General features: G+C 44.0%; 1 long non-coding RNA gene across 1 annotated transcript; it reads left to right on the top strand.

Annotated features, from left to right (window-relative positions):
• The first annotated feature begins 327 nt into the window (after positions 1 to 327).
• On the top strand, positions 328 to 6,093 carry LOC118024599. The gene is made up of 3 exons (XR_004683143.1): positions 328 to 347; positions 495 to 543; positions 5,569 to 6,093. It is a non-coding gene; the product is annotated as an uncharacterized LOC118024599 (long non-coding RNA).
• Positions 6,094 to 22,661: the final 16,568 nt, after the last annotated feature.

The following is a 22,661-nucleotide window of genomic DNA, read 5'->3' as shown; positions in this document are numbered from 1 at the left end:
ACTTTGTGTTTTGTTGTAGAGCGAAGGCGTATTTCCTGCGGCCAGCCTCTGGTCTGAACACCTGTGTGGGTCCTTTGCTTCTCTTCAGAACCCCCCACAACCTCTGTTCTCGAGCCTCTTCTCCCCAGAGAAAAGTAAAAATTCAGTCATGATAAACAGAAAATCCCACAGAGTCACCAGGGCTCTTGAGGAGTTTGAGAAGGGCAGCTAATTTTTTTAGGGTTTTAATAATATAAGCATTATGTTCAAAAATATATTTTTGCTTAATTCCGGGACAGTGTCTTTTGACTATGCCATAATTACACGAAGTAACATAAATGACGGTGTAATTGATTCTGATCTCCAGGGTAGGTTGAGGCCCAGAGTTGCTTTTGTAAAATATTCTAACCTTTGGAGATAGTATTGGCTGGATCCGTGGTTGTCAAACTTCGGCCTGTGGCAGAATCACCTGGAAGGCTGCTTAAAACTCTGGTGGTTTCCATCCCTCTGATTAGGAAACTCTGCGGTGGGATCTGAGAACTTGCGATTCTATCAAGTTTCCAGGTAATGATGATGGTGCTGCAGCTCTGGGGACCACACTTTGAGAACCATTGGCTTTTTGGGTAAGATCACAAGCTTCCAGGTCAGACTCAGTGGGGTGGCCTCCCAGATCACCCTCTGTTGTGTGACTTTGGGATCTTCAGTACCCCATGCCTGTTTCTTTCTATGTAAAATGACAATAATAATGGCGTCTACTTTGGGGGGGGTTATGGTGAGGATTAAATAAATTAATCCACATGGAGTATGGGTACTGTATGTATCCATAAGTATTTCATCCACAAAATACTTTCTCTGCATAAAAAATGGATATGGCATACAGTAAATACTCAAATGTTTGCTATTATTTTAATTCAGGAATCGTTTTGTGAGTCAGTGATCATACTGCAAATGCCTATTACAAAATATGCCAGATCCACAGATCTTTCACATTCGTCAAGGCTGAGTCTAGAAGAAATTGAAGTTTTTAATTTCTTAGTAACTACTTGTGAACTTTTCATGTGTCTTCATATTTGTCTTTTCGTATTTCTTTAGTGATGATCACGGGGCTTGCAAATACCGAGCAAATGCATTAGGAAAACAGTATAATGAAAGAAATCTAGCAAGTGCCGGCTATTTTACAAAATACCATTTTAAGGGCGCCTGGGTGGCTCAGTCGTTAAACGTCTGCCTTCGGCTCAGGTCATGATCCCAAGATCCTGGGATGGAGCCCCACATCAGGCTTCTTGCTCAGCGGGGAATCCGGTTCTCCCTCTCCCTCTGCCCCTGCTTGTGTCCTGTCCCTTGCTGTGTCTCTCTCTGTCAAATAAATAAAATCTTTAAAAAACAGAAAACAAAATACCATTTTAATTGGAAAAGCTCTCTTTACAGACAGAAGGAGTTTAATTCCCTAGTTGAACAGAAGGTGGCAGCACCACATGGGAATTTTGCCGGAGACTATGGCTCTGAGCCGCCTGCCCCGCCCCCGCCCCAACCCCCTGAGGCCAGCTTTTTGCACTTTGAGCCCCGTTTCCTGGGTCTCAGACTCTTTCTTATCCTTGTTTAGGCTTTAGAACATCAGCGGACCGAGACCCCTTCCTAGTGGGGACTCCAGTGTCAGTTTATGGGTTAAAAAAAGTTTCACCTCGGCCGCAAGACTAATCCGAACAGGTCCCTAGGCCCCTCTGAGCCTCAGTTTCCCCTGTGTGAAACGAGAACCCTGGAAGAGGGGCTCTCCGAGGTCATCAGCCCCGACGGCCGCGCGTTCCAAGTTCAGGGTCAGAGTTAGGAGGAGGTGGCCGCCGGGTGGGTGGGTTCGCGCTCCCCAGCGAGTCTGGGCTGCAGGAATCCAGACTGGCGGGTGGGCGCCAGTGGGTGCCGGAGACCAGCGTCCTCTGGAGCATCCTGTTTACTGGGCATAAGGAATGTAAAACATCGTGTGCTGTATTAAGACAAACCAGGAGCTTCAGTGGAAAGTTACATCAATTTTTAACATAAAACTGATGACATCAACAAAATTGCATGCCTTCGGGAGACTTTTTAAGGGGCCACCTGTCCGCTCTCTTCTGTCTTTAGGGTTATTTCCGTGGAGACTGTCGCTTTGGGCAAGTATTTTATTTAGCTGAAGGTTAACGGGTTTTCTTCAAATTTCTTTCGGAGAAGGATGCTCTAGCGCCCTCTGGTGACGCATCCCAAGTAAGCCATCGCTCGTCGGACAACTTTTGACACCAAATAATCCAGTTTTTGCCTTTTGAGCTCTATGTCACTGGGCTTCTGGACTATTAATTTTACAGCTAACTCTATGATCCTCCAAGATTCCACCTTGGTAATATGGACTGCAAGCAGCGTGGAGCAGAAGCGCTCATCAAGTAACTTGGTGGAACGGCCAAGTCTTTGGTGTTGGCTCGTTTCATAGGAGGACATGCCTTCCTTCCAGAGCCGGTTGTCGGTCCTAGCCGGGAGAGCGCACGTCTGAGAGGAGCCTCGCATTTTCTGTGCTTGCGGTTTAGATAGTTGGCTCTCTGGAATCCCCTTGCCCTTATCCCTACCTCCCATCGCTGGGCAATCTTGGTGAGTAAGTGGCCAGATCTTGGAATTGTTGCTAGCAATAGCAGTATTTCTCCGGGGACCAACTGCATCGGAGTCTCCTGGGCTGCTGCTTACATTCAGACTCCTCGGGTCCAGCTCTGGATTTGCTTCATTAGAATCTCCGAAGGTAGAGGGGCGCCTGGGTGGGCCAGTCGGTCAAGTGTCCGACTCTTGGTTTCAGCTCAGGTCCTGATCTCAGGGTCATGAGATCGAGCCCGCATGGGGCTCCACGCTCAGCGTGGAGTCTGCTTGAGATTCTTTCTCCCTCTCCCTCTGCCCTTCCCCACTCATGCTCTCTCTCTCTCAAATTAATCAATCTTTTAAAAAAAGAATCTTTGGAGGTAGAGATGAGAATTACACATTTTAAACTGGATCCGGAAGTGATCATTAGGCAAGCCTAAGTTTAGGAATTGCTTCATAGATTTGTGACTCATCGTCATGTTGTCCTCTGTCCACATAACAAATGTGTGCATTTCTGCTGCCACTTCCCCACCCTGCTGTCAACAGGATTGTACCTTCTTAGATCTCAGCCCCAACCATGTTGCACAAGCCGGGACCTCCTGGCTCCTGTTAGAATAAATTTCCCTGCTCTTTCCTGGACCCCACTTTTCCTTCATCAAGTTAGTGAGTCTGAGGTGGCAGCAAGACGCTTTGCTGAGCAACTTGAAATTATATGCCTAATAAAGTGTTAAGGGGCGCCTGGGTGGCTCAGTCGGTTAAGCATCTGCCTTTGGCTCAGCTCACGATCCGATTGAGCCCCACATTGGGCTCCTTGCTCAGCAGGGAGCCTGCTTCTCCCTCTGCCTCTCCCCCTGCTTGTGCTCTCACTCTCTCTCTCTCTCTCCCTCTGACAAATAAATAAAATCTTAAAAAATTAAAATAAAGTGTCAATGATTAAGAGATTACAAAAGCATATGTAATCTGATATATACATAGACACAGAATCATTCACATTTCAACAAAACAAAGCTACCTACCAAAGCAACTGTGTGGTATTTTGATAGCTTTGCTCAGCTGAGGCACCTTTTGTCTCTATTTGTGTCTATGTCTGTCCTTCTGTCCGTAGTAGGTATGGCACTGACTTCGTGCACTTGACGTTAACAGGATTACCTTGACATTGAACATCTGCTGTTTCTGTCAGAAACAGTGAGGGCAGGGGCTGGAACTCACCCTAGGCTCAGGGACTTGGCGTCGGGAAGGACAAAGCCCAGCTTCTTTCTCAGGGCAACAGTCCCTTCCCTGCACACTCACTCAGGGGACATTATCTTAGACGTCTGCAGCTGTCTGCCCTTGGACCTGTTTTCAGGTATACTTTTCCTCTAACCCAAGTGCTTCCTTGCCCCGCAAGGCTCACAAATGAGGCTGAGAACGAAACAGCGCACCAGTTTTCTAAAGGCTGGTCACTGGTATCCCGAGCGCTGACGCCCACATCTCAGACCCCAGAGCAGTGCTGTCCCACACGGGAGCCACAAGCCACATGTGGCCACTGAGCCCTTGAAATGTGTCCCATGCGGAATGTGGTTTAAAAGTAAAACACACACCAGATTCTGGAGACCTAGCAAGAATGTAAAATATCTCACTAGTAACATAAATAAATATTGATTGCATCATGTTGCAGTGATGATATTCTGGATATACTGTCTTAGATAAAACATAATACTAAAACTAATTTCAGTTGCTTATTTGTCCTTTTCAAATTTGGCTACTAGACAGTTTAAAATTACATAACGTGGCTCAGACCCTGCTGATCTGAGCCTGTGGTATTTCTCTGATGGTCCCTACTGTCACTAAGCTTTTGGGGCTTAACCACTTCCCTAAGCTACGTGGTCTGTCTGGTTCCTTCTAGTTCTTGCCCATCTGGTCAGCCTTCTCCTATTGCCACAGAGCTGTGTGATGCATGACCACTCTTGCTGGAGAGCCTTGCTGGGGAGCCTTGCTGGGGAGCCCCAGGTGGCTCAACGCACAAGTCTAGCTGTCAGGAGATTCTTTCATAAATAAGCCAAAATATGCTTCCCTGGGACAGATTTCCTTTTTCTTTTCTTTTCTTCTTCTTCTTTTTTTTTTTAAGATTCTATTTATTTATTTGACACAGAGAGAGAGAGAGCACAAGAAGGTGGAGCGGCAGAGGGAGAAGCAGGCTCCCCACTGAGCAGGGAGCCCGATGCGGGACTTGATCCCAGGACCCCAGGATCATGACCCGAGTGGAAGGCAGACGCTTAACCCTCTGGGCCACCCAGGCACCCCCTGGGACAGCTTTCTATGAGAATAAATGAGTCATGCTTAATGACTAGATAGTGACAATTTATGCCATTTCTTTAAGTGATTCCCTATTGCAAGTTATTGAGTTATTTTCTGGTTTCTAAAAGTTGTGTTATGATAATCATCCTTACAGTCAAATCTTTATACACGTTAGATGATTTCCTTTGGATCAATTTGTATTAATACAATCCTTAAAGCTTTTGACACCATTCTATATTATACGAACACCGTTGGGCATTATGATTTTTTAAATCTCTGTAATTCTTTAAAAGAATGGTCATTTTTGTGAAAAATGTGACATGAAAATGGCTTAAAATGCGTTTCAAATGGTAAATGTTGTTTTCCTTTGCTTTAGTGGTACGGTATTTTACCTTTCTTAGTTTGTTTCAAACTTCACTTCTTCTCCAGCTCCCTTTCTGTTGATGGTAGAAATGAGATAGAATTCAAATGTCAGTTCTGTGTGCGTGTTTTCTTCTAGAGCATTCTACACGCTCCACACAAAACTATCGTAAAATACACATTTTTCTACACCCTTTATTTTCATATTTCTTCTTCTTTTTTACCCCCTTTAACAAATGTCACCTGTTACCTTTGTCTTATAACAACCACAGGAATCGTTTTAAGCAGCAGTTTCCTTTCCTTCCCTTTTTTTTTTTTTTTACATTTTATTTTTCTTTCCTTTATTTTCATTTGTCTTTTCTTCAGGTGAAAGAGGAAGCAGTCGGATCCTGAGTATCCGGGGGACCCACGATGGACAAGTTTTCTCACCCTGGGAAGGGTGGACACTGAGTCCCTGGACCGGGCTGAAGACCCCTCTCCTCTAAGACCTGCTGGTGGGGGCAACGGATGAAAAAGGACCAATTTCTCCTTCTTATAAGGAAACCCCAGTTTCTCCTCCACGACCTCCCCAGGTCCATTTCTTTCTTTTATTTCTCTATCTAAGTTTAACAATGCTTTGCATGTCATTGGCACTATACAAACGCTTGTTGAATGAATGAATGAATGGATGAATGAAAATATCAGTGGGTGAACACTAACCCTGCAGATCCCTGGGTAGGCTTGTTCAAGCAGATGGTCATCCACGGGAATGACTGACCATGAAGGACCAATGAGTGACAATGACAGTGTAGCGTGAACACTATTGGGCTATTATGGAATCATATATTGTTAGAGCTGAAAGAGGCCGTTGAGCTTTTCATGTCCCAAGGCCCCAAACTGGTAAATACCGTTAGACTTCAGCTGGCAGATTGTTTATTTCGCCTGCCTAGCTTGTTGCTGCTGATGTTGGTTACCAACGTATTAATGTTGCAAGATTTCACAGAAAGTGTTGTGGGGCTTTTTAAATTTTTTAACTGGAAAATCTGGCACCACCGGGTCCATAGCTACATGTAGCCTGGGCTGAGTAGCTGCCGCCTTTGAGATGGGACGTGTGCCAGCCATTCAGTGTGGCCCCTGACACACAGGGTTTGTCCAGCCTTGCTAGAGGTGGCCTACGTGATGCCCAATCTAGTGTAATGCCCCTCTGCCACCCCACTGAATTTACCTCCTGAAACAGTTTGCTTGATTTGGGCCTCATCCCTGCGGTCTCTTCCCTCGATTGCTAGAGTATTCTCTGGAAGATACAAACTGGACTAGGTCACGCTCCTCCTTAAAACCCTTCAGGGGCTCCCTACTGCCTGAGGATCCCAGTCCTCTGTTCATGAGACCTTTCAGTGCAAAGCCTGCTTTACCGGTCTCAGCTTCGCTGAATATCTTCATGTTCTTCTGTCCTGCCACATCCTCTGGTGTCCCAGTGTCTCCACACATGCTGTTCCCTTTGTCTCCAATGCTCTTCCCTATCCTCATTTGTCTGGCAAACTCTTATTCATGTTCACTATTTAGCTCAGGCACCTGTGGGTCTTGCCTGTGAATCCCTCCAACCTCACCTCATTATCTCTGCCATGGGACCCTCAGGTCACTCTCCTACTGATAGTTCTTCGAACAGTCTTAGAACAGTCTGTGAAGACTTCCCTGACCAGATTATGTGATCCTTGAGGGGCGGGACCACAAATCATCAGTTTTCTTTTAAAGATTTTATTTATTCATTTGACACACAGAAAGAGAGAGAGAGAGCACAAGCGGGGGGGCGGTGGTTGGCAGGGAGAGGGAGAAGCAGGCTTTCTGCTGAGCAGGGAGCCCAGTGCGGGGCTTGGTCCCAGGACCCTGGGATCATGACCTGAGCTCAAGGCAGAAGCTTAACCAACTGATCCACCCAGGTGCCCCAGAAATCATTAATTCTTATCCTTAGCATTTATCCCAGTGCTCAATAGATGTTGAATGAATGAATGAATGAATGAATGAATGAATGAATGACAGCCTTGCTCCTGGTGACTTTGTTAGGGACATAGCTGCGATAAATTATGGTCTTCCCCTGGTTCCTTGTAGGGTTATGTCCGGAGTCCTCTGCAAACTTAAGAGAGTACGGAGACAAGTGACATCCTTCTTATGTTCCCAGACTAGCTTGGGAACCTTGGTCTTCATTGTGTGTTCCTTCTAGTCCTCTTTTTTCATCTCCTACACAAACTGTACACCTCATTTTGGCTTTAGCTTCCCAATTATAAAGTTGGCTCTCAAACATCCATTTGACTCCAGGTAATTAGCGTAAGCCAATTGTGCAAATTCTATACTCCTTGCTAGTGTTTGCTTCATGGATGGGCTTGTGACCAAAACTGGGTTAGTGAGATGTGAGGAGAACCCTGCTGGATGGAAGGGGGCTCTGAGAAATATTCCTCCATCCATGAGAACAGATGCTTCCCCCACTTACCATCTGGACATTGTCATTTCAGAATATGAGGTACGGAGGGGTGCCTGGGTGGCTCAGTTGGTTAAGTGTCTGCCTTCAGCTCAGGTCATGATCCCAGGGTCCCGGGATTGAGCCCCACATCGGGCTCCCTGCTCGGGGAGCCTGCTTCTCCCTCTCTTCCCTGCTTGTGCTCTCTGTTGCTATCTCTGTCACTATCTCTCTCTCTCAAATAAATAAATAAAATCTTTTAAAAATTTATATATATATAAAAAGCATATGATGTATGGAAACATGGAAGGTATCTTGCCACAAGCCTAGAAATGAAGTCAATACAGAGAGATGGGATAAAGCCTGGAATGAAGGCATCACTGAACAGCTGAATCAGGGTTAATTTGTAATTTATAATTGCCGCATTAGATAATAAATGTCCCTCTTGTTAAACGGTTTAAGTCATGTTTCTATATTCAAATTTAGAACCAAAACATACCCCTACCTGATACAGTCCCCCAATTTCCACTATCACTCCTAATATAACCATATACAATCCTCCACGTTCTGATCCCTTTGTTAGTCTAAGAATGGTCTAATTCAATAAGCTTTGTGTGATCTAAAATTAAGCACCATAAAAGGGGAAGCAACACGACCAGGAGTTCTTTAACTGTTTTCTTTTTATCAGTCCTACCCATGGCTCGCAATGATTGATAAAGCACATCTTAGAGGTGGCCATGAGTGAGCCTCATGCATCATTCCCTACCGTGGGCCACACTGTCGGCTTGCATCCACACTATAGCCGTGGTTCTTCCTTCCTAATGGCACCCAGATGTTGTTTCTAAGGCTATCCTTGTGGTCACAGTACTCCCAGTTCTAAGAACAGACCTGATTCTTCCATAGCTAATCTCACTGTGCCTTGTCAATGCTTAGTTACGAGTGAGCCTGAGACTCAGTTCTGTCCAATGAGACATGAGGGGAAGCCCATGAGGAGCCTTCTGAAGAAACTTCCCTCAATCCTGAGGGGCAGCTATAAGAGAAGTCATCCCCATTCCTCTTGACAATTGCTTGTGCGAATGTGGACAAAGAATCACTGCTGTTTTCCATGAGGATGAAGCCAATGCCAAGGACTTCAGAAGAAAATGATGGGAAGAATCCAGGTCCTTGACTGCACACTGAGCTGTTCAACTGACCAATCCTGGAGCACTCCTTACCTTAGTAGAGACTTTTAGTAGTGCAAGATAATGCATTTTCCTATTTTCAATCCAATTTGATTTAGACTTTCTGACATTTGCAACTTAAAACATGATACATCTCCAAAGCAGGAAGATGTCTTGTATTTAACCATTTATTCCTTTCCTTATAACCCTAGGATCTTTTTGTATATTGTTTTTGATGGTTGAAGATCAATTTTTCATTAATTGTCTGACACAGGGGTGATGTGACTTGAAAAGGACATTTTAGGAATCAGCTACTCTTCAGTTCTCTTTCCCAACACAAATCAACTGGTACATAATTGTATTAGTCGGATAGGATAGGATAGGATAGGATAGGATAAGATAGGATGCAGTACCAAACCCTGAAATCTCAGGGACTTAGCACACATTAAAAAGTTTATTTCTCCACAGCACAAAATTTGATGCAGGTGAGCCAAAGCTGTCTGCCACCTGGGGAATCAAGAATCCAGGCTTCTTCTTCTTCTTCTTCTTTTAAGATTTTATTTATTTATTTGGCAGAGAGAGAGCAGGAGAGTGGCAGAGGGAGAGGGAGAAACAGGGCCCCTGCCGAGCAGGGAGCCCAATGTGGGCCCGATCCCAGGACCCTGGGATCATGACCTGAGCCCAAGGCAGTCGCTTAACCAACTGAGCCACCCAGGTGCCCCAGGAATCCAGGCTTCTTCTATACAGAAATTCTGCCTTCTCAGTTGGGGGCTTCCAAGGTCACCATGATGGGGAAGAGAGTACATGGAGATAGCAGGCTAGCTCTTAAACACCCTCATCCAGAAGTGACACATCCCACCTTACATTCACATTTCATTGGTAAGAACTGGACACACATCTGGCCTAACAGCTAGGAAGTATAGTTTCCCCTGATGCCTGGAAAGGAGAGGAGAACCAGGTATGAAGAAGTTCTTTCAGTCTCTATCGCTGTAATACATATATTTCTGTGTAAAATATGTAACGTCTGTGTAATCAGGCCACTGTTCCACATGTCAGTAAAGGAAACAACTCTGTTATACAAAAGGCATCTCGGTAATTTATTTGTTAAAGTGGGCTTCTCTGCTCTGAGAAGTAAAAAATTATTACAAAAATTGCCTTTAATTACATCCACTTTTTAAAAGCTAAATATGGGAATTCAGCAGTACGGTTGTTTCACACTAAAATAGCATTCTTTAAAAAGAGGGACTATGAAAGGGGAAAAAAGGGGGTATAGTCTCCAAAAATATCAATGTCATAAAAGACAAAAGCTAATGATGAACAGTTCCAGATTAGAGGAGACTAAAGACACATGACAACTAATAGGACATGTGATCCTGGTCTGGAATCAGTACTAGAAGAAATAATACTATAAAGGACATGGAGTCAATTGGGAAAAATTGGAATATAGACAATGGATAAGGTAAAAGTATCTCTGTTATATTTACTGAAGCTGATAGCGGTACTATGGAACTATAAAAGAGTATTCTTATTCTTGGGAAATACACACTGAAGAATTTAGGGATAAAGAGTCATGAAGTATGCAACTTACTAAAAAAAGATGATGTACCATGTTCATGAATCATAACACTCAATTTTGTTAAATGTCAATTCTTGCCAAATTGACCTATAGATTCAATGAAATTCTGATAAAAATTCCAATAAGTTCTTCTGTAGAAAGTGCCAAGATGATTCTAAAATTTATCAAAAAATGCATACAATATAGAATATCCAAAACAAATTTGAAAAAGAAGAACAAAATTGGAGTTGACTTCAGTACTTAGTACAAAGCTTCAAGAAGGAAGACAATGTGGTATTGGTGTAGGGGTGGACATATAGATTGTTGGAACAGAATGGAGACTTCAGAAACAGATCCACATATGTATAGTCAATTGATTTTCACCAAGGCAATTCAGTTCTGCCGGGTGCAGGCATGGAGAGAATGCAGAGTTGTGTAAAGTAGGAACTTCCCAGGGTCTCAATAGGAAACAGATGGCACACAGAAATTGGGGTCATTTTAGATTGGTTTAATAAAGGGACTCCTTAAAAGATGATGGAAGAGACCTTCTGCCAGTTCCAGGCCTTGAATCTTAAGAAGGTCTGTCAGCTTCTGCCTTTGCAATTTTGGGAGCCCTTGAGTCACCAGGTCCAGCTACTCTGCAGGAGAGACCACGGGGAAAGAGCTTGTGGTGGGCCATACAGAAAGGGCGAGGCTCTTGACTGCTTGGGGAGAGAGAGAAGTCTTACCTTCCCAGAACCCCAGCTGGGCCCAGCCTTCCTGCTGTCCCCACCAGACATGAGAGCGTTCCAGCCCCAGCCACCGTGTGACCTCAGCTTTGTGAGAGACAACTTGTGAGACCAGCGGAAGAATCATCCAGAGGTGGGGTGCCTGGGTGGCTCAGTTGGTTAAGCATCTGCCTTCAGCTCAGGTCATGATCTCAGGGTCCTGGGATCGAGTCCCACATTGGGCTCCCTGCTCAGCCAGGAGCCCGCTCCTCCCTGTCCCTCTGCTGCTCCCCCTGCTTCTGCACCCATTCTCTCTCTCTGGCTCTCTCTGTCAAATAAATAAAATTTTAAAAATCTTTTAAAAAAATCATTTAGTGGAGCTTTGGTCACTCACAGACTCATGGGAAACAATAAAATGGTGATGATTCTAAGTCAGTCAGTTGTGGGTTTTTTTTTTAAGGATTTATTTATTTATTTGAGAGAGAGAGCGTGAGTGGGGAGAGAGTAGAGGGGAGTCTCAAGCAGACTCCCTGCTAAGTGCAGAGTCCAGTGAGGGGCTCAATCTCACCACCCTGAGATCATGACCTGAGCTGAAACCAAGAGTCTGATGCTTAACTGATAGAGCCACCCAGGCACCCCTAAGTCAGTCAGGTTTTTTTAAAATAAAATGTTTTATTTATTTACTTGAGAGAGAGAGAGCATGAGCAAGGAGAGAGGCAGAGGGAGAGCAAGAAGCAGACTCCCCACCAAGCGGGGAGCCCGATGTGGGGCTCCGTCCCAGCACCCTGGGATCATGACCTGAGCTGAAGGCAGATGCCTAACCAACTGAGCCACCCAGGTGCCCCAGTCAGTTTTTTGATAGCTAACTAAAATGGCCAACAGGCAGCAACCCCCCAGAGAGGGAGCCTAGAAATAAACATTTCAACTACACTCTTCTCCCTCCCTCTAATCTCTTTGGAGGTGTTCCCCATAATTTGAACTTAGAAGCAGAAGGCAAGGGAGTCTTCCATGTTTTCCATAGAGGTTAGCGTCTTAGAGCACAGAGCAGGGGAGAGGAGAATGGAGATTGCATCTGGAGAGGTGAACAGAAGATATTCAGCAGAGTCCAACCCCTCCCCTTCAGCATCAATTCTCTTAGCCCAGGGGGAAAATTTGTCTCCCTGTTACAGGAGACACTCAAAGTCCTTCAACTTCCATGTTATGGGAAAATGTCTGTTCAGTCATGGTTCCACCTGAAACCTGAAATACTAGCTAACACTGGTGTTCTTCATATCAGATGGCTAGGATAAGGGTGTGGAAAAGTGACCAATTAATATGAAACCTAGCTATTACCATCCCTGCTTCTGTGACTGGACATGAGGTCTAAGGCAGTGGTGATCCTATCTGTTTTCTTCCACATTCACTTCATGTTTCTCTTCTCCTCAGAGAGCACCTCAGCTGGATGGAGTTCTTTTCCTGGTAGGGGGAACTCAAGCCTTCATTCTTATGGGATTTGGGTCCTTTGTGGTCTGGTTTTATTCTGTGGCTACCACTTCCCATTGACAAGGACAACTGGACAATTGAGTACTAGGAGGCACCCAGCAAATCCTCTGTGCTCTTCACAGAGTTCTCAGCCATCCTCAGGTAGCAGCAACCCAATTTCTCCCTGGTCATCAGGATCAATGACCCCAGTCAGCACAATAGTCCCATTCTTCGCTTTGCTCCCTTGGGCACTAGGATCTTCAAATCCACAGAGGCCAAGGTCACAGGGACAAAAAGCAAGTATTCTTCAGTAGCCAGAGAGACCACTTCCAGCTCCAACCCTTGGTTCCCAGGCCTGTGCATTCTGGTTAGGAAAAAAGAGACACCATATATTAGTCACTGGCTGAAAGTAAACCTTAATTTATAGGTCAGCAGCCCAACCTCACAGGGTGATGTCTCCCAGCTGGTGTGAGGACTAAGCCTTCAGCAGGCCATTCCACTGTTCTGTCAACACCAACTGCTTCCATGTCATAGGGCAAGACAGTGAAGTTCATGGACACTGAGCCCATTGTTCCACTTCTTTTGCCATAAAATGCACAGCCTAGTCTTAGGCAGTTGCTGTGTGGGATTTGATGGTGGTGGATAAGGTGTTCCAAGAATCCAAAAACTGGTGCAACTGGCAAAAGCAGGGAGAGCTTGCCACTGATTTTCCAAAGTCAATCTTTCCAAGTCCCTGACCAGTAGAGTTACTGTCCATGTATCACTATAGTTCTGTACCTTAGGCTCCCTCTTCTTCCACATGAAATGGACAAGGAGATGCAGCATCTAGAGTTCTGCACCTAAGGATTCCCCTTCACCACTGTCTTTCTGGGCCACCCTTTGGCAGAGGGTTGGTGTAGCAGCCACCCACTTACAGCTGGTGAGGGTGTGACAGGTAGATCCAGCAATAAATCTAGCTCATGTTTTTTTTTTTTTTTTTTTTTCTCTATTAACTGGCCACAGGGAACTCCTCACAGGGCCCTGGTGTAGGCTGAGAGAGAGGCAACAAAGCAGCAGGAACAGGAGCATGGGCATCTGTGCCACCTGCTTATGCAGGTGACCTGTGTCTTCCAGACCTGCTTCTGAGACTGAGCACACCCTTTTTATTTTATAAGAGATCTGCTGTGTGTGTCTTATTTTGACGTTTTGATGGAATATATAGCACCCAGTTCGTGATGGGCAGTTTGGGTCATAGTTGTTTGTTTGTTGTTAAATAGAGAATTGTTGAAGGCTTTCCTGAGCTGAGTCCTCCCAACAAGGGATGCAGCCCATGGTGACTTCTTAAAGAGGGGGCTGGACGAGTAAGTATCGCCACCTCCCTCCCTCCCTTGCTCCCTCCTTCCCTTTGATCTCCTTCTGGGTTTGCCAAGGGCTGAGCCTCAATGCAATTCAGAGAATAAGAGGTTCATTGAAGACTGTAGACCACCTATGTCTGGATCTAGAAAGGCAAATAAAAGATAGCCTGCATCAGGTGAATATAGTAAAGGGAGGAGCAAGGGAATTAAGAATAAAGTGACATATCATGACATTTAAGCAGGGTAAGGGGGGGATGGGACGCCTGGGTGGCTTAGTGGGTTAAGCGTCGGACTTCGGCTCAGGTCATGATCTCAGGTCCTGGGATCGAGTCCCTTGTCAGTCTCCCCGCTCAGTGGGGAGTCTGCTTCTCTCTCCCCCTTCTTGTGCTCATGCTCTTTCTCAAATAAATCAATAAAATCTTTAAAAAACAAAACAGGGTAAGGGGGTTGATGAGAACACGTGAAAAGGAGGAAAGCAGTGAGAGAATGCAGGACCCATACCTATGGGTCCAAATGCAGGTCACAGGGTAATTAAGTGAGGTTACTAGAGCAAGTTGGAAAGATAGAAGGTGCCTGTCCGAGAAGGGAACTGCTCAAAATAGAAATTCTGTGTGAAATATTGGTTACAGTTCAATGGAACTTTCTGCAATGATGGAAATATTCTATATCTGCACTGTCCCGCACCTGAAATGTGACTAGTGTGATGGAGACCCTGATTTTTATATTGTATTTCATTTTAATTGATTTGCATTTAAATAGCCACACGGGGCTAGTGGCTACTGAATTGGACAGTACAGGTCTAGAGTGGGATCATATCAACTGTTTTATTGGGGGGTGCAATCCTAGGACAACAAAGAGCAATGGAAAAAAAAGGAAGGAGGGGACTCAAACATAATGTGGTGAATGACTGAGCTGGTCACAGCTTCACAAGCAAACCCACCAATGGCTTGGCCACATGGGAAGTCTCTGGTGGTGCCGTGTAGCACTGTTGAATGTGGGGACAGCCCATCATGGGGAAGAAGGGAGATGCACTCCTCTACTGCGCCCTTGCCATCTCCTGCCTTCCACCGTCCAATGCCCTGCACAGGGCATTAACTACCCCACTATGACTTGGGCAGGGAAGATGGCGCCAGGCTTCCTCTAATCTGGGAATGGCGGGAGGAGCCAGTCGGTGGGTCAGTTTGGACCTGGGTGCTGAAGCTGCTGCTGCTTCATGAGTGGGTATGAGGGAGGTCAGGCTAAAGCCAGGCCCTCACCCCGGGGGAGTCTGAGTCAACTGGGGTGGTAGGAGGTGAGGTGAGCCCACTGAGCAAGAGGCCACGGTTGGGGTATGGGGTCAGAGGGAGCCTGACCCGCGGTCTGGGGTGGTGCATAAACTCAGTTAGGGATCTTGTAAGTGACCTTGGGGATGTCCCCTGGCACTTCAAACCTTAGTTCCCTCTTCTACGGAATGGGTAACAGGACCTACCTCACATGCTGGCTCACGTTGTTCATACGTATCACCCGGTATTATTACAAGAACTTTGTAACAGTAGGTGAGGAAGCTATCATTTTTGTCATGTCACAGGAATGAAAATGGAGGCTGAGAGAGATTAGATGAAAATACTTATTAATTACAGAACCAGAGTTCATCTGACTCAGCCTCTTACTCCTGCCACCACATTCCACCTTCCCCTTGAGATTTCATCAAAGCACTGGATTTCAAAACTCGAAGAGAGAGAAAGGTTCAAGCATGAAGGTGAGTTAAAAGTTACACATGGGTGCAGATATGATACAGGGTAAAATGTGGGGGAGGACAACGTGCAATCCTAAAATTTCTTAATTGATTTTAACGAAGCAAAATGTGCCTTGAAAGCGGTTTACAGGTATAGTTTTAGAAGGACTCCAGAAAGCGTTTGTTTTGAATTCATTTCTTCCTGTTGAATTGCAGTGATCTGTTGAAATGTAAAATAGAGGACTCTGTTCCAACAGTTTTCAGGGGAGCTGGTCTCATTTGTTGGGCGAGCGCAGCAGGGAAGCGAGATCACACGCACTCTGACTCCTCAAGAACTACCTTCGTGCTTCCTCCTGCCAAGTCACAAGCTCAGCGGTCATGACCTCTAATCCCTTGGACCCAGAGGCCTCTCAGACCGCGAGAGCCTCAGTCACACCGCTCCCACTGCAGCACACCTCTTGCAGATCTTAGTTCCGAGGAAAAGAAAACCAGAGGGAAGATTAACTGTGCAAAAAAAATCCTCCGGACTGCTCTGCGTAAAACCCAATAATTACAACGAGCTGCGAACGGTTCCATTTTTTCACACTTCATATAAGTACAGAGGGAAATCAAGACTCTCTTAAAAATAGGGCTGCTGCTTTCTAGCCTCCAAAATCTCTGAGAAAAGCGATATGGGAGTGACTTTACTGAGATGGAGCTAGTCAGAGCTCTTAAGGAAGCCTGTGGTTCCCTGAGGCGCACAGCAGAGATGAGCCCTTTCATAACTGAAGACTTCTGTACATTGTATGGACTTCATAAGGCGAGGGAAACAGGAGCCGGCACCTGTTAACTCATGTTCCTGCCTTGGGAAGCTCTTGCTGGAAGGGGATGAGAAGGTCATCCAAACAGTAGACTGAGTCAGGCGTCCTGGACACCTAGGGGCTCCTCATCATAAGGGAGACAAATGGGGATTCTGCGTCTCCAAACTTACTGCCCCAGCCCTAGACCAGAACGTGGTGGCAGAGCCGAAAGATATGATGATAATCAATATGCTAAGAGGTACAATGATAACCAATCAGCTTTGCAGGGAGCTGAATGGTGGGCTACTACGGATATGAACTATCTCCAAGGCTGTTTTTCGTGATAGGGAAGAAAAGTCTCAACGACGCTATATTGTGGGAATGTGGAATGCTATATAAATGAATTTCAGATCAACCTTCCACCAAAAGAGATGGAAACTGTGCTGTCAGAGAAGAAACAAGTCTATTTTATGTCCTTATGTTCTTATGTCCCGAATGGTGCCTTCCATGGATTGAGTTGGACTCAACAAATCTTTGTCATCAATGCTGATAGTAAAAAAGGCCTGATTAAAATTTAAAAAAAAATCTGTCCTGGGTTTTCCAAAGTAATTATCTGTTTGCCTTTCCCTGTCGGTGGTCAGGGGAGGAAAATATGTATGCTTTGACTTCACAGTATCTTGTGAGATAGTCACATTAACTGGCTGTCATTGCACAAACAGCTGTGAAAAAATGTTTCAAAACTATTCGTCCTCTTTAGACTATTTCTCATTTCACTTCCTCTCCTTTATCCAGCATTTTACAAATGTCATTTAAGCTTCTGCTCCTTGCTGGGTGTGTGATGTTGATAAAATGACATAATTTCTTTGATCTTACATTTCTACATTTGTGAGGTAGGGATAATAATAATAATAATAATAATAATAATAATAATAATAATACCTACGTCCCAGGAGTGTTCTGAAAAATGAATGAGCTATTGTCTGTGAATATCCTTAGCAGGGTGCTTATGCACGGCAGCTATTCATAGCACTGTTGGATTAACAAACATGCAAAAATGCCAGTTAAGTTTTACCGGTGATATAAAAATTTCTCTTTGGACTCTGATGTGACTATCACCAGGAAAAGAGAACGGAGCAGGAAATGTTTGGAAAGTACTTTTGAGGAAAGTCAATGACGTAGGACTGAAAATTTTTCTCAGGTTTAGGCCAGTTCTGCCTTTTCTGAAATATGGGCAGTTTGAGTTTTCTTTTGTTTTTGGAGAATCGTGTTTAAATCAAAGAACTTCCTACATCTGGATTATTTTCAGAGTAAATACCAGAAAATCATCAGGAAAAAAATCCTGCAGAATTTCTGGTTCTATCTGGATCTAAATTGATACATTCTTATCATCTGTTTTATATTTTTTTGTAAAATGGGGCAAACTGTGTAACTTCCATGAATCCTGTCATTCTCAATTAAAATTTTGTGCAAAAACAAAAAACAAAACAAAAAAACCCCTCATGCAATGTTTCTGCTAGTAAGTCCAGAGATTGATGGAAATCAGGTCATTTGAAAGATCGTCATCAACAGTAAATATTTAGTGATTGCCTCCCATTTAATGCAACATGCTGCACACTATGACATGATTCAAGCCTCTGGGAAACTTATATTCAAATGATTCAAAAGGAAAGTTAGGAGTGTTGATTATGAATGCGTTATACTATGAGAAAACAATCCTCTTTCTTTTTCTTTTTTGTCTATTATTTTTTTTCTCTTTGAATTTGTATAATTGTAGTATTAAACTGGGACACCTCCCATGGGGAGTGGGAAGAGGACAATTGGATGTAAAGTGATCTGGGGGTCGGATTAGGCAGGACAGGCAGGGGCTGGATTATTCATCTGGCTTGAGCTTTGTCTTTTTTATACATGAGCTAAGAACTAAAGTCGTTATTTAGAAACAAAAGAAGAAACTTCCTCATTAAGCCTAACTTTTATGGTCATAAGGTGACAAGTCCACTAGTGAAATTAGGGTCAGGAGAGAGGACACACCGGGCTATGATGAATTATCCAATAAAATCCTGTGGAAATACCCAGGATAGCATACAATCCAGTTGCGGAGGGATGAAGAAGGCCCCTTCTTGGAGGAGGGGCAGACGTAACTTGAACTTTCATGGATGAGTAGGAGTTAGCCATAGGAAAGAGGATCAAGAAGGGAAGGAACTATGAATGCCCAGGAGCTCTGATCCAAGGACTAGCAACCACCACGTTAGGACTGGTTGCAGAGCTAAGAGATAAGGTCAGAAAGGTGAGCAGAGGTCAGCTCACGAAAGACCTTAACTGTCATGAAGGCAATGGAGATTCAGTAAAGGATTTAGGTTGGGGGAAGGCCTTAAGCAGATTTGCCTTTGCGTAAGGACCTTCGGGACTAGTGTGAGCAGACTGAGGGACATATACTGGCTATTGGCCCAGTTTTCCTGCAGTGTTTCAGAGGGATGAAAGGGATATATAATAAACCTGTTTCTCAAGTTTAATATAATTTTAATTTCCTAATGTTGTTCTTAGAAGCAACTCAGAGATCTCAAATAACTACTGAACTATATAAATTCAACTTGTGAACTTCATGTAAATATATACTGAGGATGTGTTGGTAGGTTTTTATAGAAACAAGAATTTCAAGATAAGCTGGGTGTAGTTCTAGAGATGGTTTTCCCCTTGTGCAATCGCTATGGTTTGGTTCCTTTGATTTATCCTTTAAAATCATTAGTCATGTCAGATGTCATGAACAGTTGTATAATTAGGGATCTATACTCCCTCTTTGAAGGACACAAACACCTCCATGAAACACAGATGGTACCTCCAAGGTTTCTCTTAGATGATTCAAAAATGAAATCAGAATGGGGCGCCTGGGTGGCTCAGTCGGTTGAGTGGCCGACTCTTGGTTTCCATTCAGGTCATGATCTTAGGGTCCTGGATTGAGCCCCACACTGGGCTCCATGCTTGGTCAGGCTCTGTGCTCAGTGGGGAGTCTGCTTGTGGATCTTCTCTCTCCTTCTCCCTCTGCCCCTCACCCAGCTCACTCTCTCTCTCTAAAATAAGCAAATAGATGTCTTTTAAAAAAATGAAGTCAGAATATATTTTTAATTATTTAGTTTCCCAATATTGTAAAACATAACAGATTACATTACTCAGTGGTTTCATTTCCATAGTGCAAAGCACTCTCAGGAGTAAGGACACTCATGACCTTATAAAGATAGATTCTGGGAAACATAAAAGTGTGGAAACATATGCATTCTTTCTGTTCTTTCAAAAGTGTAAGACCTATTTTTGTGCAGAGAGAGGCGATGCCTCTCCAAACATTACAACTCCAAACATTTCTCAGCCAGTGGCCTCTTCTATTATTCCTGGCAGAAAAATTTACTCCTTCACTTCTAGACCAACTTCCTAGCAAGCCTAATACCAACCTTTCAAAATCAAAGAATATAAAAGAACTTACAGCAAAAAGTAGAAGTCACCTGCCCAAACTCCTATACATTTTCCAGAGGCTACTACTTTGCATCATTTTCTTATTGTTTCCTGATTAATCAACTTTAGACATTTTCTTTTTACTTCCTGCTATGGCAAGTGAAGATTTAGCATATTTATGCCACATATCAGTTCATTTACCTCCCTTCTCATGCTTGTTAGTCATATCCCTTTACTGTGTTTAGTTCTTTATTGTAGAAGTTGCAAATGGATGGCCCGGAGGCTAGGTCAGACTGTAGATGTGTTTTGTTTGGATTCCCCTTAGTTAAAAAACAAACAAAGAAACAAGACAGCATTGAAAAATTGTTAAGACTTAACATTAAAAAAAAATCCAAATGTTTAGCTTCTCACAAAAAGTCAGATGGGGTATGTTTTAGTTTCCTAGTACCACAAACTAGGTGGCCTAAAACAACAGAAATTTTATTCTCTCACTGTTCTGGAAGCTAGAAGTCTGGAATCAAGGTATTGGCATGGGCCATAATCTCTCTGAAAGCTATAGAAGAGAATCCCTCTTTGACTCTTCCCAAGCTTCTGAGGGTTGCCAGCAAACCCTGGTGTTCCTTGGTTGGTAGGTGTTATCACTCAAATTTCTGCCTCTGTCTTCATGTGGCTGTCCTCCCTCTGGGTCTGGGTCTCTTTGTTCAAATCTCCCCTTCTTGGGAGGATACCAGCTATTGGATTTAGGGCCCACCCTGATCCTGTGTAACCTCACCTTAACTAATTATATCTTCAAAGACACTATTTCCAAGTAAGATCACATTCTGAGGTTCCAGAAGGACAAGAATTTGGTGGGGGTGGGGGTGGAGGGAGACAAACCCAGGACATGGCATATATGACTCTGTCCTAAGAACTGACCGAAGTTCAGCCCAGTGGGGCAAGCACCTATGAGTATGCCAACATTCCCATCACATCTATGAGGCAAACACTTGCACCAATATGGAGCCCTGTTTCTCATTTATGTTACCTGCTTTGCTCCCATAAACAGCTATTTGCTAACTGTGCTACCGTTTACCTTTATAACTTTTATCTTTCTATCATCTATCTATCTATCTATCTATCTATCTATCTATCTATCTATCTCTTGGCTCCAGAGGCTCCATAACCAATGTGGGGCTGAACTCATGACCCTGAGATCAAGAGTCCAATGCTCTACTGGCTGAGCCAGCCAGGTGCCCCCCTTTATAACTCTTAAATAATATACCAAAACTCCGATTTCATGTTTCATAAGCTTTTGTCAGTATCTCACAGCTTCCTTCTTGTTTTGTAAGACCCAGATATTGGGCTTTTTCCACTTTCCCCTCTCTCTTCTATTCCCTTTCCATCTCACAGATTTTGTCAGAAGCACCTTAATTATTGTTATGGGTTGAATTGTGCCCCCCTCCCAAATTCATATGCCAAAGTTCTAGTCCTCAGTACCTCAGAATGTGACCTTATTTGGAAATAGGGTGATTACAGATATAATTAGTTAAGATGAGATCATACTGAAGTAGGGTGGGTCCCTAATCCAGTATGACTGATGTCCTTAAAAAGGGGAAATTTGGAGACAGACATACCCACAGGGAGAATGCCAGGTCAAGGTGAATGCAGAGATTGGGGTGATACAACAGAAGCCAAGGAATGCCAAAGATTGCCAGCAAACCACCAGAAGCTAGGGGAGAGGCATGGAAAAGATTCTCCCTAACAGCCCTCTGAGGGAACCCACATTACTGACATCGTGATCTCCAATTTCTAGCCTCCAGACACCCAAACATCACTAGACGATCTCACTGAGTTGAGGAGCCAGAGATAAGGACTTGGGGAGGCTGGGATGGCTGTAGTTAGTGGGGCAGAATATCAAAGGGGAGGGAGAGATGCAGAGAAAGAGATCCAAAAATCTGCATGGGGATTTCCATATTATTTGACAGAATAGTAATCTGAACCTATGTAAGGTGAAACTACATGGGCTGAGCAAAGAACACAACCCTGGGAGCTATGAGCTAAACAATCCTGCAGCTCAAACGGGGCTAAGAGACATTATTGCCTCCTAACCATGTGAAGAAAACATGAAAAACCTGAGGCATTCAATACAGAACCAGGAAGTGTTATGTCTGTAGAGGGACTAAATAAGCATTAGAATAAAAGCTACTTTATTTTTTTTTTAAGATTTTTTTGTTTATTTGGGAGAGAGAGAGCACAAGTGAGGGGAGGGGCAGAGGGAGACACTCCTCAAGACAATCCTTGATCCCACAACCCTGAGATCATGACCTGAGTCAAAACCAAGAGTAAGACACTTAACCAACTGAGCCACCCAGGCACCCCAGAATGAAAGCTACTTTAGATCTGCCTGAACAAAGCTTTATTTTTTTTTAAAGATTTTATTTATTTATTTGTCAGAGAGAGAGAGAGCACAAGCAGGGGAGCGGCAGGCAGAGGGAGAAGAAGCAGGCTCCCTGCTGAGCAAGGAGCCCGATGCAAGACTTGATCCTAGGACCCCAGGAACATGACCTGAGCTGAAGGCAGACACTTAACCAACTGAGACACCCAGGCGTCCCTGAACAAAGCTTTAAACTAGGTCTTGAAATAATTAAGCTGATCCTCAAGTAACTAAATTGCCTGCCAAGCAAATTTAACATTCATTAAAAGAATACAACAAAATTTGACATCATAATATTCATAATGTTCATAGTCAAAAATCACTAGACAAGTGAAGAACATAAAAATATGACCTCTAACTGGGAGAAAAATGAGCCAATGTTTCTTTCTTTTTTTTAAAGATTTTATTTATTTATTTGAGAGGGAGAGAGAGCAGGGGGAGGGGCAGAGGGAGAGGGACAAGCA

This window comes from Mirounga leonina, unplaced genomic scaffold (assembly GCF_011800145.1).
Source record: "Mirounga leonina isolate KUSES-001 unplaced genomic scaffold, KU_Mleo_1.0 Mir_199, whole genome shotgun sequence".
Taxonomy (NCBI): Eukaryota; Metazoa; Chordata; class Mammalia; order Carnivora; family Phocidae; genus Mirounga; species Mirounga leonina.
The sequence above is the reverse complement of the archived record's forward strand: the minus strand, read 5'-3'. Positions and strand labels throughout refer to the sequence as shown.